Source organism: Hypomesus nipponensis, chromosome 9, assembly GCF_054491055.1.
Source record: "Hypomesus nipponensis isolate SF chromosome 9, ASM5449105v1, whole genome shotgun sequence".
NCBI lineage: Eukaryota > Metazoa > Chordata > Actinopteri > Osmeriformes > Osmeridae > Hypomesus > Hypomesus nipponensis.
Genome location: NC_140369.1, coordinates 18,634,716 through 18,644,429, shown reverse-complemented (window position 1 = coordinate 18,644,429; position 9,714 = coordinate 18,634,716).

Genomic DNA, 9,714 nt, shown 5'->3' with positions numbered 1-9,714 from the left:
CAATCACACTTCCGTATTTTCCAAGGAGAGGCATTCACACGATATGGCGTCCCACCTGTTCACTGGCGTCATGGATGTTTTGAGAAGCACAGATGTACCTGCCATTCTACATGACTGGGATCTGTCGAGACCCGAGAGCCAAAGGTGGCTGCCCCTGGAATGTGTGTGCCGGCGTGTCGTCGGTGCCTTGTCCGTCATTCAGCTGCCTGCTGCATTTCAGCGTGTCAGGATCATTGTTCCATCCTGCTGAAACTTTAAAGGACTTCTAGAAGGGATAGGTTCGAGCTGAGTGGTGGAGCATTTGAGTGCAGTTCAAGAGGTCACTGGCTCATATCCCTTCTGTGCAAGCCTGAGCTAAATTAATATGTTACATTACAGTCATCATTGAGTCCCTTGCATGTTTTGGATGCTATTCACTGCTGTACAAAGGATAGATTTTAGATAGTTTGAGCTTGATAGAACTTAAGTTGGTATAGATTTACTCTTAAAGATCCCATGACATGCTGGTTTTGGATGCTTTTACATAGGCCTTAGTGTCCCCTAATACTGTATCTGAAGTTTATTTCCCGAATTTCAGCCTTGGTGCAGAATTACAGCCACTATACAGTCCCACAATGAGTTTTCCTCAGGACGTGCTGTTTCTGCGTCTGTAGCTTTAAATACTATGAGAAAAAAAGACTGCCATGCTTCGGTCGTTTGCGAGCCATGATGTCTCGAGGAAAACCAACATCGCGCTCGTATGGTCGTAGCTCATTTTCTCATTGGTGGGCCAAATTCTCTGTGCAGGCAAAGCAGAGAAAGGTGAGGTAACCTTCAGTTTTATGAAATCATAAAACCAGCATTTTCAAAACCGAGCGTTTCAGCTTTCATTTTCTCAAAGGCGGAGAAGAATACCCAGGGCTTGGTTTGCACCTATCGTAATTTCTAGCCACCGGGTGAGCAAAGGCAGGCTAGGGGAACTCATATTAATGTTAAATAACCTAAAGTGAACATTTCATGTCAAGGGACCTTTAATGGCTGTTTTAAGTCCTTATACAGTTTCATATGCAATTGTATCACTGACCTCAAACTATCAAGACACACCCAGTCTTCCTTGGTTTGTGATTAGGATTCATGTATTTTTCCCCCAGATAATTTTTTATAGATACATTTCCAGCTCTTCTGCAGGACAGACATTGATGAGAACCCCCCAAAAACATATTTTATTCTGTCTCTCACTATCGCTAAGTGTGTTTTGTTGTTTTTGACTATGTTTTACAATGACAGCCTAAACCCCATTTCCGGCTTAATGGCTTTTGAGGGTATCTTGGACGGAAAGACTTGAATACTTCCACAAACAGAGGCAAAGTGTCCCTCTGGCACTCCTTCTCTCTAAAACACACTCGCTGACTCATTTTTCATTGTTGCCAAAGGTACATCAAACAGACATGCTGGATTCGGATAACAGAGCTTTGAACACATCAGGAATTGAAGCCATAGTGGTTTCCAGTAGCACATTCAGATCACAGTAAGGGGAAGGCTGGTTTGCCTTAGGGGCCGTCTATGTACATGATGTACCATGTACCATCTCACATTTAGGTGGGCCTTATTTAATCAAACTAATAAGTGTTATTTGTTCTTGATACTTTACAAATCACAAAATTCCATGGAGGATGTGTTTTGTACGGGCACACATCTTCAGTTGTCTGCAATTAGTAGTGTTGCCTTTACGATATTGTGACTAGCAGTACAAGTATCCCGTACAAAAGAAAGAGTGGACAACTGAGCCGTCAGCAGTTGTCTTTGGCCAATTTTAGAACCTGCCCATGTAGTGTAAACACAGGTTTCTAAGGGTCTTTGTTAGTCTTTGTGCTCCTGCTGTGCTCCTGTGTAGACTAGCCGGCTGGAAATGACCCTCAAAACGAGTGCCAATGCCAGCACTTGTTTCACAAGTTTAGTTTAAACGTTTTAATTTAATTTGTAAGAGTTCAATGCATTTCATTACTAACTATTTATGACTGCAGTTTGTGACTATTTTCTTTTTGTTTTGGTTTGACAAAGTTCAGCATGGTTAGGGAAAGAAAATATTGTCACAGTTGTTACTAACAGTTGTTGCTAACTACAAAGAAAACAACGGAAAATGTAGCATCCCAGTTGGTGATAGATATCAATGTATTTGTGGTTTTTGAGATTCATTTAATTGAGAAGTTTTGTTTAGGAAACCTTTTATTTGTGTAGTAAACAAGTTTTGGGCATATATGATGCTGTTTTCGTAAGTCTCATCTCAATCTCTCCCTCTGTATCTCATTCTGCTCTGTCTTTCATACACACATTAACAGAAAGAAGTCTAGCTTTGATTAAATCTCTCCGCTTCCATTGGGTCTGTTTCAGTTTGTTATGAAAACACATTGTGTGTTAACAGGAAGTCAGACTAGAAGTCCTCGGCTCAATGTGGACAAGACTTAGATACTTTTCAAGACTTAGATACGGCCCTCTCCAGAGCTTCCTGTCCCCCGTTCTCTCAAAACTCCCACAACAGCCCTCACACATTTGCTTAAAGCATATGATCATTATGTGGCCTATTGAGTTAAAAATACCTGTGCTTTCAATCGGCTGTGGCGGGAATTAACACTCGATCTAGCACTGTGGAGGAACCAGTTAGCTCCATCCTCTTTTCAGTTTCTTTATAGAGTAGGACCACCTGTTATTTTTAGGACCTCCATAATACAGGGCAGGTTCAAAAGAGACATCTGTCCCATGCTGGTATTTGGGTGGTTTTAGTGTTTGTTACTAATAGTCAAGGTTAGGTTAGAGGTGAGGAATCCGAACCGGGACCCCTGCCTTGAGGAAATAGCCTCTGAGCTCATTTCTTTACTATTTATTTTGATACATGCTGCAGTCACCCGCTTGCTGCAATCACACAACATTCTTGTGTGATTGGAGTGGATGAAGAAGGAAAAAAAGGCAGTTTTATTTTTTTAGGTAGTTATAAAAAAAGAAAAAAAGAATTGTGCTTCTAACTTGCATACAGAGTTGATTACAAACAATTTATTAGCACTTGAAACCTTAGTTAAGATTGACTCAAAGGTCTGGCAGACCATGGCCAAAGTCTGCCATCTAGTGGTGTATCCAAGTGCACTCACTGTCATGTGTAGGCGAACTGTATGTTTGTTGGAAAGTTTCCTTAACTAACTACCAAGCCGTGAACAGATGTCTGAGACTGCTTGTTTGGATGGGTCAGTAATTCACACTTTTCCCTCTCTCCTTCTGTCTCTCTAAGTCAGCCTTTCTCTCTGTGACAACCAGGGCATGTTGTCATGGTTTCTCGAGGCCCTGCCATGTTTGTCGGTGAATCTCATCTGTGTTGTTGTGTCAGCCCGAGCCCTCCACCCTAGCCCTCTGTCTGTGTCTGTGGCTCCACGGGCCAGCCTAAACATCTGCCCCTTACGCGACCAATAACCACACAGACGCAGAGACAGGAGGGGTGGAGAGGAACAAGAATAGGGACACCAGGGAGAGAGAAAAAAGAAGAGAGGGAGTTAGCGAGGGAGGGAGGCAGAGAGAGAGGGTGGGAGAGAGAGAGAGAGAGAGATAGAGAGAGAGAGAGAGATTCATAAAGATTGGCAGAAAAGTAAAGAGTCAGCGAAAGTGGCAGAGAAGGAGGACGTATCAACATCATTTTCATGAAAGAAAAGGATCGCTATGAAAAAGATTGTGGAAGGACGAGAAGAAGGAGAGGAGCGTGACCTTTTCACACCTTTCCCCGCGTCTTAGTTTGGAATTAGCAGGTCTGTCAGTGTGTAGGGTGCTAAATCAACCCGAGATGATCCTGCTTCCCAGACTGCCCGCCGACAACAGCTGGTCTGGATGTCAACCAACATACCAAAACTCTCCCACTGTTACATGGTCCCCCACTCACTAACACGAAAACATTCCCCACACTTGCACTGGCACACACAGTCAAACTACACTCCCATACAAACATCCTTTCTCCCACTCACTCGTGCACATAAGCGCATGAACGAGACGTCCAATGGACGGAGCCTCACATTTACCAGGCAGACAGGCACACACAAACAGCCTTGCACAACTACGGTGGGACAGGGAGGGAGAGATGGAGCTGAACGATAAAGGGAACAGGAAGATGGGAAGGGAGAGGCAGAGGGACAGATGTGTATTGTGGACTATCATGAGAGACGAGTGAAAGATGGAGACGATAGATGTCTAGCCGACTTGCGGTGACTCACTGGATTTTTTCGGTCTGCTTGCTGAATTAGTGTTTGTTATTGTCTTGGACTTTCCCCAAGTTAGAAAATACCTCACACGTTTACTGGTTTTAATTACGGCTATTTTTGAGGGTTGGAGAGGTTTTAATTTAATATTTGTGTTGATTTGGAATTGTATGGTCTACATTTGAATGATTATTATTATTCTTATCTAGAATGACCTGAATTACTGTTTGATAACATTTAGCTTGTTTGTGTGAAAAAACTAAACTAATAAACCAAACCATGTGTCTGTGTTTGTGGATATACACTGTATATGTGTCAAGTATGCGATATGTGGTAGTAACAACATTCTTACCTGAGACAAATTCATTCCATCTGTCTAAGCCAAGCATATTTACAGTAGAGAGGTATCTGTTTATCAGTGTAACCAAGCCAAGAACGCAGAGTGCCTCTGTGCATCCCTTTCTTGTTTATATTTGGCCAGACCGTATTTTCGTCTCACGATACGAAAAGCACGAAGATGTTCCCTGCTTCCTCTCACACCTGCTTGTCCCCTGGGTGACCTGAGACAACACCGCTGTCTGTCTGTCTCTGTGTGAGGTTGACATTTCCTGAAGTTTCCCATGGCCTTGCTAAGAACAGAAACTGTTTTCACATACCGCTTTCCCAAAACACCATTGTGTCCACAGCTTTGCTTACACAGCCCGGTGGAGCAAGCTAGTTAATTGGCCTAGCCTAGCACCATTAGTGAACTTCTTGGTCTTCTTGGGTGTTCTTAATACTGTAAAGTGATGTTCCAGAGTCATGTACATCTTGTTAACCCTGGTAAAGCATTGTAAAAATGTGTTCTAGCACAGAGTAGGTATATGCAAGTAAACTAGTGTGGGTGTATATGTATGTATACTATATACTGCATACTGTATAGACAGAATGCTGGACAAAGTGAAATTGGGCTGGACCTCTTGAAATATTGTGTTTATAGAAGTTCAGTAGCTTATTTGACACTTTGAATTTCAATTCTTTATTCTACGCATGTTCACTTCAGGCTTACTGCATGCCGAATCAAACAGAAAGCCATTAATAGCCATTTTCCCCACTAAACAATTCTATGTATTGCTTCCCAGTTTGTGAACATCTTAACAGGGCTGTCTCCTCTTAGAGATCTGATGTGTCCTCCTGCACCTGCTCCTCGCTGGACCACTCCACAGCTGTGGTCAATTGGGGTTATGACCTTCCGACATTTGGAACGAAAGGAAAACACTTGAGTTTGATGAAGGAGGAAACGGAATACATGTGGAAATCCTTTGTTTAACAAACGAGGGCACTATCTGACCTACTTTTCATAGACAATCTTAAGTATAGACAAAGCAAAGCAAGACAAATGAACGCAACCTTTATTATGCTGGTCTACACTGGTGCTGTCATTCATTACCTGATCATTTTTACTCAGTCATATGTTTTATTCTGGATTACTGACCTCTTAAAAACCATCCCTGCTCAACAATGACTAATAATTATTATTAATCATGATTTAAACTGTCCCCTAAGAACCAACAATGAAAAACTAAATAAAATCAAAGAACAACATTCCGTGCAACAATCTACTTTAACATTCAGTCCTTTTAAAATACCTACTCAGCAACCTGCAAAAAGATTCTATCTCCGTTACGGCAAATTTTCAGTTTCCAGTAAAAAGAAAAAAACATGTTTGGGGTATATTCTAGCAGACTGTGCAGGGCCACAGTCTGCTAAAAAGACTGTGTTGTCAGACTGTGTTGACATTTTTGGCATTGGGTTGGGGGGTGAATAAGAATAATATGTTTTGTTTGCTCAAAACATAATGAGAATGGAAATTCATCACTGTGTATTTTGAAGGATTCACGGAGCAGTATGATATGTATGTACTCTCATTGGGGAGTCATACATAGCTACACATGATCTGTGTGCGTGTGGATGTCTAGGATCGTGACATTAGTTTGTCACACTAACTCAACGTGCTGTTGTCATAGCGAGAGGGACTCATCTGGTCATCACAAGCATGATCCATCATGTGTACATTTGAATGTGCTCGACAAGTTTACAGTCTGCATTCATGGTCTGTCATTTTCGTTCAAAAAGTGTCATGACACACCAAGCAATTTGCTTCAAGAGTAGTCACGATTGGACAGACAAGACACAAATATTTGCGTTTGCTGAGATTTGCTGAAATGGCGGTTTACCATTTGATAATGAAGGATTAAAAAATAAATAGCACTGCACATTTCGCAAGAAATATTGTCAGTTTTCATACTGCGAAATAATCCTGCACAACCCATATGACTTCATGGTGACAATCTTGCCATTAAGAAAAAGTTGGTGCTATGAATGTAAGTTATCTCATTATATAAACCTCAAGGGTGAATGAGCTGTTAAATTGTGACAGATGGAAATCAATTTAAAGTGTTGGAAAAATCTCTGTCTGCTCGCTCACTATATCCATAAAGTTGTAACAGTATTCGTGGAACTTGACAGATTTGTGGATTTACTTTTACAGGAATACATACGTTTGGGAAACTTTCATGTCAAGATATATCACAAGTATGGTTTTAAGCTGTTTGACATTTTTAACCACACACTGAACAATAAGATTGTTCACCCGCACACATGCACTCTGTCTTTCTGGGTCTTGTTCATTCTCTTCGTTCGGTATTTCCCTCACTCACTCTCTCTGTCTCTCACCCTTTCTTTCGCATACAAACACACGCACATAATTCAGGCTGAATTTTGAGGAATGCTCTCTGCAGTGTTTGCCACAACGAGCCACATTTTATGCAGTCCAGCAGTCAAAACATGTGTTTAAAGATGTGGGATCCACACTAATTCCTCACACAAAAGTGCATCTAGGGTGACGACAGACAACTGACAGGAAGATCAAGCTACTTTAGCCACTTCCTGTCTGTTTGTTGAAAGACTGTCAAAAGTCCCACCACGCCAATCTAAATTATGACAGGCTTGGCCTGGCAGGAAATGATGTCACAGTCTAGCTTCTGGAGCTCTCCAGACAGTGATAAGAATTCCTCTGGGAAAGTGACCAGAGTGAAGACAGATAACACCATTGTGCTTCTGCTCCCTTCTTTCATCTTGCCCACATCAAACATCCACAGATTGCAGACGAACAGCAGCCATGCTGTTTGGTTGAGATAGTCTCTTGCTTTTGTGAGAATATGGATGGTAACCAGCTAAAGGGGCTAAGTTTCTCTGAAACCCTTTATGTGTTTCGCTAGTCACGAAACAACGTCTACAAATACATAGAGAAAGTGGTGTTTTCCTTTTGGTGGACTTGTGATATGTCGGGACTAGCATTTCTCTATATCCTAGTGCTTGTCTTTATTATCTAAACCAACGTGAGTCATCCTGTGTAGACCAAACTAAACGTCTGAGTCTGAATGGGAGGTTATGGAAGAAAAGATAGGGGTATTTGTTGGAGTAAACTACTGACACGGTGGGGGGTGAGGCGGCAATGTCCTGCTTAGTTCCCTTCCCCTCACTGAGAAAGAACTGCAATGGAGGGGTGGAGTAGGAAGGCAGTGTCTGTCTAATGGAAGAACGTCTGATGTTTATGTTTGTGTCTCTGTCCTACTAAACCATCTGGTTTAGTGTTGTTTCTGTTTGACTCCATGGTCTGCTTGTATCTGCTTGTGTGGATGTATGCGCGCGTGTGTGTGTGTCTGCCTTTCAAGACGACCCCGTCCCCAGCCTCATTCTCACCGACTCGTGACACACTAAGGAGGCCTGTGCGGGTGGAGATGGACCCCACATCTGGATCCCATGAAGGATCTGAAATGAATGTCAGACGCTGTGGTCTCTTTGATCTGGTGTAGCCTCACTAGACAGGCATGTTTCATACTGGGGAACATCACCCGGGTTGGCCCGGGCAATGAGTCGAAGCGAAACAAATCTGAATTGCTTCCATTTGGCGTATATGTATTGACCATGGTATGCCACGTTCTAGATACAAAGGGAATGCATTGTGTGGACATCATTTTTTGAGGGAAATAAGAAGCGGCATCTGTTGATTGTTATCTATTCTGAGCAATATGATATTGCCCAGCCTTGCTGAGACCCGTGAAAACCAAGCCCGTGGACATAGACAAAGAGAACATTGGAGAGCGAGGGAGATGTGGAAGGAGTGTGGGAGTAGGAGCTCTGTCAAAATAGTGGGGGAACCTCAGCTGTCTTGTCAAACCAGAGGGAGGCAAAGAAGCAAGGTGAAAAGAATGAAACAAGAGGGAATACCCGCTGTCAGTCTAATCCCTGCCAAAACATCTGTCCACTTAAAAAGACCCCCCCACCCTCACCCCCTCCGAGACTCACACAGGCACATCTGTGAAAAGAACCTGGGACAGGCAAGCACTTGCCCTTTTCCGAGCTACAGACAAAGTCAACAGCTGAAAGATTTTGCGTTGCGGGTAGTTCGACTATATATTTGAGCATTTCTGGAGGGGAGCAAAGAGAAATGACCGTCGGTTTTGCTCTCTCACCAAATGAAAACATTCCAAGAATGTCCGGGGCGGGAGGTGGGGGTTGGGGGGCTTCTGGAACCTGATGATCACTGGATCTGAAGGTCACAGACGTGAGGTGAACCTGAGTTGAGGCGATTCTTATTAGCAGAGCCCCATTTGTTGATTTGTATCACTTTTTGCGGCTTGGTAAATATTTATTTCCACAATTGAGGGGCCAGTTTTGGGATAGCCAATATCAATGGAGAAAGCTCTACAAAAGAACTCTTCAACACTGCATGTCAAGCCAATCATTCACATCGAATATATCTTTTTTTACATGCTACTGTGACACATTTAATTTCTCTCCATTGCTATTTTCCTCTCTCTCAAAACAAGAACGTTTCAGCAATTTCAGTTCTATGGCAACCAAGGCTGCTGTCTACACACACTAGACTTGAGTTTCTTTTGCACGCAGCAGCCCCTCCAGCAGCAGGCTCGATCCCTCCTAGAGAGGGTGGAACCCTGCATTCCTTCAGTCGGTGTGTAGAAGCAGCAGCACCCTTCCCTTGCCTGCTTCTGCTGTTGGACCTTTTACTGGGGCTGCTGCTCCCAAGGCCCAGTTTTGATGCCCTACAAGTCCTCAAAGTCATTGATCTGACAAGACCAATGTGATCCCTGTTAAGTGTTGAGAAGCACAAGATTCAACCCATCCAACCGTGCAATATAACAAAAAAAACACGAAAGAAAAGTCGGATAAAAGGGAGAACGAAAGAAAATATGCCTTTTTTTTGTTAAGAATTCAAATGGGCCCGGCTTTCTCTTTGAAGTGAGACAAACTTAGGGCAGCAGCCCCGTTGAGCAGAGAAGCACTCTGGGTAGAGGAAATGAGAAGGCCTGGAGCGGACTACTGCAGTGTGCAATGACAGAAATAGGAAGGAGAAGGATTCGGTGAGAGCCAGTGATTCTTCCCAAAGCCCCGATGATTAAGAGAGAAAAAAGTGATCTGTAAAAGTGGCAATAGATTT